The sequence below is a fragment of the Ischnura elegans genome, chromosome 7 (genome assembly GCF_921293095.1).
Source record: "Ischnura elegans chromosome 7, ioIscEleg1.1, whole genome shotgun sequence".
Classification (NCBI taxonomy): domain Eukaryota; kingdom Metazoa; phylum Arthropoda; class Insecta; order Odonata; family Coenagrionidae; genus Ischnura; species Ischnura elegans.
The window spans coordinates 54888356-54897133 of record NC_060252.1 but is presented as its reverse complement, the minus strand read 5'-3'; the positions used below and the strand labels follow the sequence as shown (position 1 = coordinate 54897133).

General features: G+C 38.0%; 1 protein-coding gene across 1 annotated transcript in view; it reads right to left on the bottom strand.

Moving 5' to 3' along the window:
* The window catches only part of LOC124162838 (general transcription factor 3C polypeptide 1), a 113833-nt gene that overhangs the window by 30220 nt on the left and 74835 nt on the right, over positions 1–8778 (bottom strand). The gene's annotated exons all lie outside the window — the stretch shown is intronic.

Sequence of the window (8778 nt, the reverse complement as noted above, 5' to 3'; positions counted from 1 at the left end):
CAGGAAATTTTGAGAATAATCAGCACGAAAAATTACCCCATTTAATGAAATATTCCACCAAGGCCGTTTTACATGGGGTACGTAATTTCGCACGTTAGGACTGCTATAATTTCTCATAATGGCGTGGAATTGCGCGTATGCACGAATGGAATTAGAACGGGGACTATCGTGCTATCTCGCGTCCATGCATTCTCGCATGCGCTCTAGCTATTCTCCGATTTACACGACGCAATTATTTTACTGTGCTTTCGTACACACGTCAGATTTTTCAATTACGTCCTCCGTGTAAAACGGCCTTCAAACGATGCTGCACATTCATTCAAAGAAACATATCTCTTGATTGAAAGAATTCAACCGCATGAGAAGAGATATATAATTATCTGCCACCATTATGGAATTAAGAAAAATAATAGGCACTACTAAATTAACTACATACGACTTCTATTTTCTCCTCTTAGGCTTTTTGGGTCTCCAATACAAGTAGTTTAGGAGCTTCATGTCTACTAATAATAAAAATATAACTTTACAACCCTAAAAGAAAAAAATGATCAATCGCTATTTTCATGGACGCAGTACTTAATGAAAAACGGTAAAGTTAATTTGAGAGGAAAAAAAAATTTAGTTTTCATTCATTCTAGTCGTTTTAGAGAAAATACAGACGAAAAGACGATAAGGCTATGTCTGCAATTATTAACTACGGAGATCCATGTAATTAGGACCGAAGCTTCGATAGAGAACTCGTTTCCCGTTTTCGATGGATTGAGTACTACGCACAAAGCCTAAACCTAGGAAAAACATATCCACATATCTTCCACCAATTCAGGACTTTTATCATTCACCCGATTGCACGAAGGTCGTATTTAACTTCGAAGCCCTCCCAGCCCCGCCCTAGTTCCGGGCCTGCCGTGGACAGAAAAATGATTTCTGGGGATGGTGTATGCTCTTTTGGAGAAGGTATTCATATCACAAGGGAGGAGATATCCATTTTAAGAAGATGCACTCAAGGCCGTATCTCGTGAACATTTCGATAGGATAGGGAACTATTTAGAACCACTCTTCCAGCCACCAATGCTTAGCGTTCGTCATGGAAATGAATGCTACTGCATTATTAGTAGGCAGTTCTATGTAAAAAAAATAACAAAAGAAGTGAAAACAGCACAAAAGAAAGCGACAAGATTCGTCAAAAGCTGCTAAAAGCGAACAGGGAGCGTAATATACTTTAATAAATTGATAAAAAGAATCCGTTTTCGATGGGTTGAGTATGCACAAAACCTAAGCCTACGAGAAAGCGGCATACGTATCCTCCACAAATTCAGAAATTTGAATTCGTGGAAGATATATCGCTGAATAATTCATTAGGCAAAAATTGGATTTGGTAAGACACAGAAGTCCATTTGGTTGTAAATGCTGACTTCTTTTCTCCATCCATTCATTGTATTTGCTAGCAGGAAATGTCGAGAGTACTTAGCACGAAAAATTACCCATTTCAATGAAGTAATCCACCAAACGATGCCGTAAATTCACTCAAAGAAAAATATATCCCAACTGAAAGAATTTGACCGTAGGAGACGAGACCTCTCCGACTGACACGGGGAACATCAACTTAGGAACTCATTAGCTCGCGGTCCGAAAGAAAAGATAAAATAAGAGAGATTTTTGCCCAATCGATCGGTACAGGAATTCGTTTTCCCCACAAAAAATTACTTCAATTAATGCTAGGTCGAACTGAGGCAGTCAAATATTACTCAACGTGAACCTAAATTAGAGAGTATTTTGGTGAGAGAAATTTTCTCTGACGCAGTGCGGCCAGATTCGTGATGAGAGGTTACGACAAAAAGTGTTGCGTTTCTAATATGATAGGCCAGGTAGAATGGAAATCTTTAACAAAGTACATGCTAAATTTAGTTGGTAAATTCCGGGATAATTTTTTCTCAGACGATGTGAAAAATATCCTCCGTTTATCGTCGTAATATGGTAGACCTGGGTCGCGGTCCGTTTCATGCTTCAAGCGATTTGAAGCGTCACCGCTCTAAAGGCCGGTCCGTTTCATTCCTTCGCTTTGAAGCGCTTCAAGCAAGACGGTGAAACGGACCGGCATTTCAGAACGGCGGGCATTTCGACTTGGGTTGCTAGGGAGTTGTTGAATGAAAGAGTTTGTTTATAAACATCAATCAGACATCTCGATCTTACCTTCAATCGCACGGAAATGGAATTTTTTTTCCATTTGCTAACAAAATATTTTTTGAAGGCGAATCGGATACGAGTGATGACGCTAGTACAAGTGAGAGTGAGGAGGAATTGGGAAACGTCGATGAGGTGGATTTATTAGTAATTTATGCCATCAAATGATGGAGGCGAGGGGAAATCTGGCATTGAAGCCACGGATTCTATCTTACGTAGAAAATTTGGTGGGGAATTACAGTGCACTAACGTTCTCAAGTAAATTCAAATATTGTCATTGATAAGCCTGATCTTATTTAAAATAATAAATCAATTGTGTGGCGGGCAATGCAGCTACCGTCCATGACGTGCGGGTGTTAAAAAATTCACGGCTCTCATACATTTGAGCCATCAAGAGGAATTCTTTCTCAATGATACCCACATCATTGCAGACTCTGATTATAGAATCGATGAAATTTGATGGTACTATTCAGAGATTTTACGGGTCTTGATGCGAAACGAAAAGATGAACTACACTGCGGGATGACTTTGCGTCAGAAACTCTTCAATACTAAGTTTTCGAGGGCTCGAAAAGTAATAAATGATAAAATATTAAGAGACAAATTCAAATTAATTATATGTGGAAAAGATAACGGTATTCATCTTGGCTTTTTGTGCGCTCCATGATAATTGTGAAGAAAGAGGAGGCGAAGCGCCCGATGTAGCTCCAACTGACGTGGAAAGAGTACCGATTAACTTTAATGAAAACATAATTAGGATGAGAGGGGTGAATAGGTAAAAGGCAGAGAATCATGATTATGAATTACCTCAGGATTAATTACATTTATATATATCTAAGAAATTAAATAGGTACATTATAATTATAATACAATAACAAATTACAAGAACTTGTCATAAAAATGCATTGAAACTCTTCTTACTTATTTCATATCAATTACGTTAAAAATATTATGAACACCCAATTAAAAAATGTCACTGATTTTGAAAAATTAGTTTCTTCATCTAATCTATCACTGTTCTTTGCAATTCCATTTTCTCCTCGAGCCTTTGCCGCTTCTCTTCATCTAATTTTTTCCCTTTCCTCCGTCGCCTTTTTTCTTTCTTCCCTCTCTATTTCGCGCTCCCGCTTGTTATTTTCCTTTTCCTGGTTGATATCTTTAATGAACTCCTCAATTATTACATCGACTCGCCTCTTCTTTGGCATTGCTTGGGAAAAATGAATTGATAGAGATTACCACAGGAAATAATGTTACTTTAGGGACTTCTAAGCTAATTAATTCAATAACCTAAAGTATCGTCACAGTAAACACACTATTAAATAGAAACATCATCAATCACTATAACGCTAAAGTCATTAATATCTCTTCAAATAGTTCATCGTTTCTATTCACTTACTTTCTGCAGATTTTGACGGCCCTTCACGGCATGGCGGCTTCCTTTAACCGATCGGGCATCCAAATTGAATAATATTTTTCTCTCCATTACTTTCAATTATTAACCAAAACCTTTCTCAGCTACGCGGGTAATGTCTTCTATTCCACAGCTTTATTTATTTATCTCACCAGTGCATAGTAACCGTGATAATATCGCAAACGATAAATCGCATTCGCTCCAAACACTTCACGTAAATGCTGGGGCGTTTGGAGCTATCAAACTTGATTATTTATGCTCGCTCCCGGGCCCCACCTTCTGTGCTTGAGAGCCCTCCAAAGCGTGAAACGGACCGACCTGAGGCGCTTGAAGTGTGAAACGGACCGCGACCCAGGTCACGATAAGAAAATAAAGTAATTAGGCTGCAAAACAGAGGGATTTAAAACTCTAATTCTTTCCTCAATTTATAGAATTAATGGCGTCTTCCGCTAGGATGGCCCATGGCATGTTTTTATTTTTTTCCATTGTTCTAATCTTGGATAGATTTCCTGTAGGAATTACTAACCGTTTGCAAGTTTTGCCTTTTCATGAATTTGTATTTTTTGTTACCATGCGTAATATTTTATTTTAGCGTGCACGTGGCGGTCCTCTAGCAAGCTGTATATGGGTGATTGATCACCCCCTGCCAAAAATCCCAGAGGTGGCTCACAGGGTATTATTAAGATTCCCTGGCAGGATTATTAGTAGCCCTGCTTATCTCGACCTCTCTCTACTCCAATAAATCTCTCCAACGCTTTGACGCTGACTTCTATCAAACTCGAAGTTCATTAATTGCAGTTTTACTCATCGTTATATAATGCCCCTGACTCTTTTCTATGGCTAAAAAAATCTTCACTGAATTATGGGAAAATTCTCGAACAGCACTACAAATTGGCGGCTAATCTGTTCCGATTTCATTCCACCTCTTACCTTTTAATGCTATTTCTCGGATGACGCTTCATGCAAGAATATCAGTGAGTCCTTCCGAAGATTCCATAGTAACTTAAAAAATATCATTGCACGTGGTTGGATTCACAGTGATCCGTAAAATTTGATAAACAATGACGAATGATTTTATTTTGACCAAGAACAAAGGTGAAAGCATCTATCTTATCAGGCCGAAGGGGACCTTCACACACGCTCGATACTTGATAATATTTTTTGCCACCAAGTTTTGATCTTGGGCTACCAATGAGATAGTTATAGATACCATGATGGATTAACTTAATGACATCAATATATTGGCTATGTTCCTCGTTCTCGCGTACCGTACTTATTGCACCAGAAGTCGAGGCAATTAAATAAATCTCAATATTACGTTTAGTATGTTTGGGAGCAAAATTAGCTGTTAAGTAATATTTATGACACATACTATTATATATAAATAAAATTTCAAATTAATAGTTGCATACTATATTTACGAGCTAATATTATGTTCGTTCAAGAGCTAAAAAGCTAGAAAAGGCTTGCAAAAAAACTCTACGAATGCGATTAGGTACTAATACGTGTATTACGATGATTTGAAGAGATAAATCACTTGAATGAACTTGGCCCACGGAGATGATTTCGAAAGAAAAATGGCCACGGAAACATACCCCTGGTAAATATCTCAGGAACAATGGTTAAGGCCGAGAACGCACTGCAAGCTGGTACCCTCAAAGAATGGTGCGAAGTGAGTACCTACTGGTAAGCTACCGACGCGACGCGGCAAGTTTTCCGTCTAACGGCTTCTTACTGAGGCGGCCGCAGTGAACCATTATAGCGACTCACTCGGCGTGTAGCGAGAGGTTCCGTTGCATTTTATAGTTCCACCCTGTTTGGGGTACTGTCCAGTGCACTTGACTTGTTACGCCTGCAGTGAATGAAATATAGCCTTTTAATGAACCAACTAAATTAATGGTGCATACTGCAATTACATACGTTGTCGTGTACACAATTCAGTTTTTTTTTCACTTTTGACGTAGAAGAATTTTTCTTCCTTCGTTTAGGCTAATACTTGACACGCAATTATACCTTTCGAAACGTTGTTGTTAAAGGTTTTTTGCATCTCAATTATTATTTGAATAAGGTCTTCTTCCTAAGTTCCTAAAAGAAAACGAATGGATTTGATGTGCTAGTTTTTAATTCTATAACAAATACGCTAAATGGATAAAAAAATTATGTCTCCATGCTTCTGGGTTTCACCGCGTGGATTTTATTTGCGACGACAGTTTCTCCGGTATTCCAACCGGCGTCTTCAGGTCGGTTGGAATACCGGAGAAACTGACGTCACAAAGAAAATCCACGCGGTGAAACCCAGAAGCATGGAGACAACATCTAGACAACGCCGCGGAAAACTACGCATCAACTGGATAAAAAAAGTCCAATTTATAAAATAATGTTGAAAAAATTAGCAAAATTTCTTTTCAAATACCAGAAGGTATTCAATTATTTTGACCCACGTTTCACTTGTGTTACCTAAAGGTCCATCCTTAATTGATACGGCAGCATCGTGGTTATCAGTATAGCACCTTCGTGATTAATATAATAATAACATTTAAGCTAGCTGTAATTCGTCTGCTCCTGAATACCTCCAACAATTATTTCGTCGTAGACTAATTTTCCGTCAAATCTAAATTCAGAGGCAAACTATTTGTTGGTTATGATGGAAGGATATACCGAAAACTTTTGTCGAGGGTTTCGATTGCATCATCGCACTTCCTTCCGACAGTCGAGAGAACTTTTTTAAATGCACTATTCAACTGATTACTCGACTTAAACCCTACGACAGAGAATTACAGTCGCTTTGTTCATAGAATCGCTCGAACGTAGCAACCAGAAATTCTCCACCACAGGTCCGTCTTCAGCAGCGGCATCGAGGTGCATTCTCTGCTCTTGTGGGCGAAATAATGGGACTTGAGGGACCCCAGGATAAAGCCGTATTCAAAATACAATTCGCTGCTGACCACATAACGGATGGCGTGCGAGAAGTCGTGGACAAACCGTCGATAATTATTCAAGAAAATAACCGCTGAGTAGTCAGGGGGTACCTTTACGGAGTTATCTGAAAAGATAAGGAATGTGCAAACATTCTGCAATAAAGGAAAAACCCGGGATTTGAAGCCAAATCGCCCTAATTTTCCTCGAACTCTCGAGTTTTTGGTTCGATTCTCAGCCAAGGCAAATGATTTTTACTCTAATTCATATTTTCACTTGCAGATAAGCATTTGAAATAATAAAATATTATCGTGGATGGCAAGGTACTTTATTAACTTTAGTACAACTGATTTCAACACTTTTTCTTCAAACTATATCTTGACACATTCTGGTGGCTGCATAAGACGCATTGGCGTTTACTCAAGTAGTTCCATTGTAAAATTAATAAAATAGGACATATACGGTAACCTTTTATTATTTCAGATGATTATCAGCCACTATATTACATATCATCCCGCCACAACCCGTGGCATGCACAAGATTTTCAATTTTTTTATGGTATGTCAGGTTGGCAGAGGGTACCTATTGGAGGCAATGTCTCCAGCATTTGCAAGGCAAATCACGAGGCATGATTTTAAAGAAGCGGGGTCAAAAGTCGCGCATGCGGTCTCTTTCATGTAAATGAGCAGTAGCGAGGCAAAAGATATCTCTCACCTCGCGTTTCAAAGAACAGCAGATTTTTGTGGGAGAAAATGGTAATTCTCTCCGTATTCAGGCCAATTTTTTCAAAAATACTTTCACAAAAAAAAACGCCGTAACAATAGAAAGACCGGGGTTGCACGGCTACCTAGAGGGACCATTACGCGTCATTTTGACGGGTAATAATTAGCTTTAATATTTCTTCGTTTGTGTAAAAATTGATGAATAAATTCATCAAATATAACATTTGCCTTTATTTATCAATGCAATTGATTATTTTTTTTAAATATTGTACAATAAAAATTTTTGAATTAACAGAGCTCACGTCGCTCCTGCTTTCCCTGCCCTGGCCCACCATTTGCCACTTGGTACGGCAGATATGATGTTAATTTCCATTCAAAACGTAATAAGGAATCTTAACGTTAAACGCATAATTGTGCTAACTACATAATCAAAATGGCCCGACTTAATTTAGTGTAGTGATATAATAATATAAAACAGGCTTTAGCGTTAAAAATAAAACAGAAACGCTAAACCCATCATTTTGATAAGTTTTGGTCTTTTAAGGTAGATTGTGGCATGACTCCATTTCTATGTGAACATTTTTAATTATATTTTGACACAATACGTATCATAAAAATAAATACAAGTCAGAATAAATGATGACGAAAAAAATTACTCTAGGCAATATGATTTATTAAGTAGTTTTAACCCGTCAAAATGACGGGTTTTGTCCTTATAGTGTTAAAATGAGTAGTTTCTCAAATGAATAGACGACTTCGGTTATTTCCTCTGATTTATTTTCTTGGTACGACAGGTTTCGATCCATAGAGATCATTTTCAAGCACAAGTACAAGTCTTACCAAGAAAATAAATCAATGGAAGTCAACGAAGTCGTCTTTTCATTTGCGAATATCAACTTCCACATATTTATTTGCACACACTTTCATTTGCAATTCCAACTTCCACACACCTGATACCATTGAGCGTAGTGAGTAGTTTCCTCGTCCGAAGGGTTGAAAAACACGATAGGACTACATTTTACTATTTTCAATTGTGAGCAATTTTGTTTTCTACAGAAGGAATAGTGCGATATTGGCGCGGTGTCAAACCCACGCGAGTATACTATATAGGTATACCTTACTCGCACCAGATAACTCGCACGGTTGAGCGCACCAAAAGTTTTCGCGATGTAAATTTACGAGGTTCGGAAACTGGAAAAAAAAATTCAGGCGGGTGTACACCACGACTATTTTTTTTTGCGGCGCCTAACTATGGCTCACTTCCGTTTTTCTCGCAAATGAAACTGCAGATATAAGAATTTTAAATATAAATTTGGTGAATTCAATTGTTGAGGCCTTCACTTTGTAGAATTCCATATTTAATGTTTGGAAAGGAAATTGCTTAGCTTTTCTACAAAACACACACTTTATTGCCGACTAGTTTCGGTTACACTGTACCATTATCAAGACTAGTGACTAAGACTAGTCTTGATAATGGTACAGTGTAACCGAAACTAGTCGGCAATAAAGTGTGTGTTTTGTAGAAAAGCTAAGCAATTTCCTTTCCAAA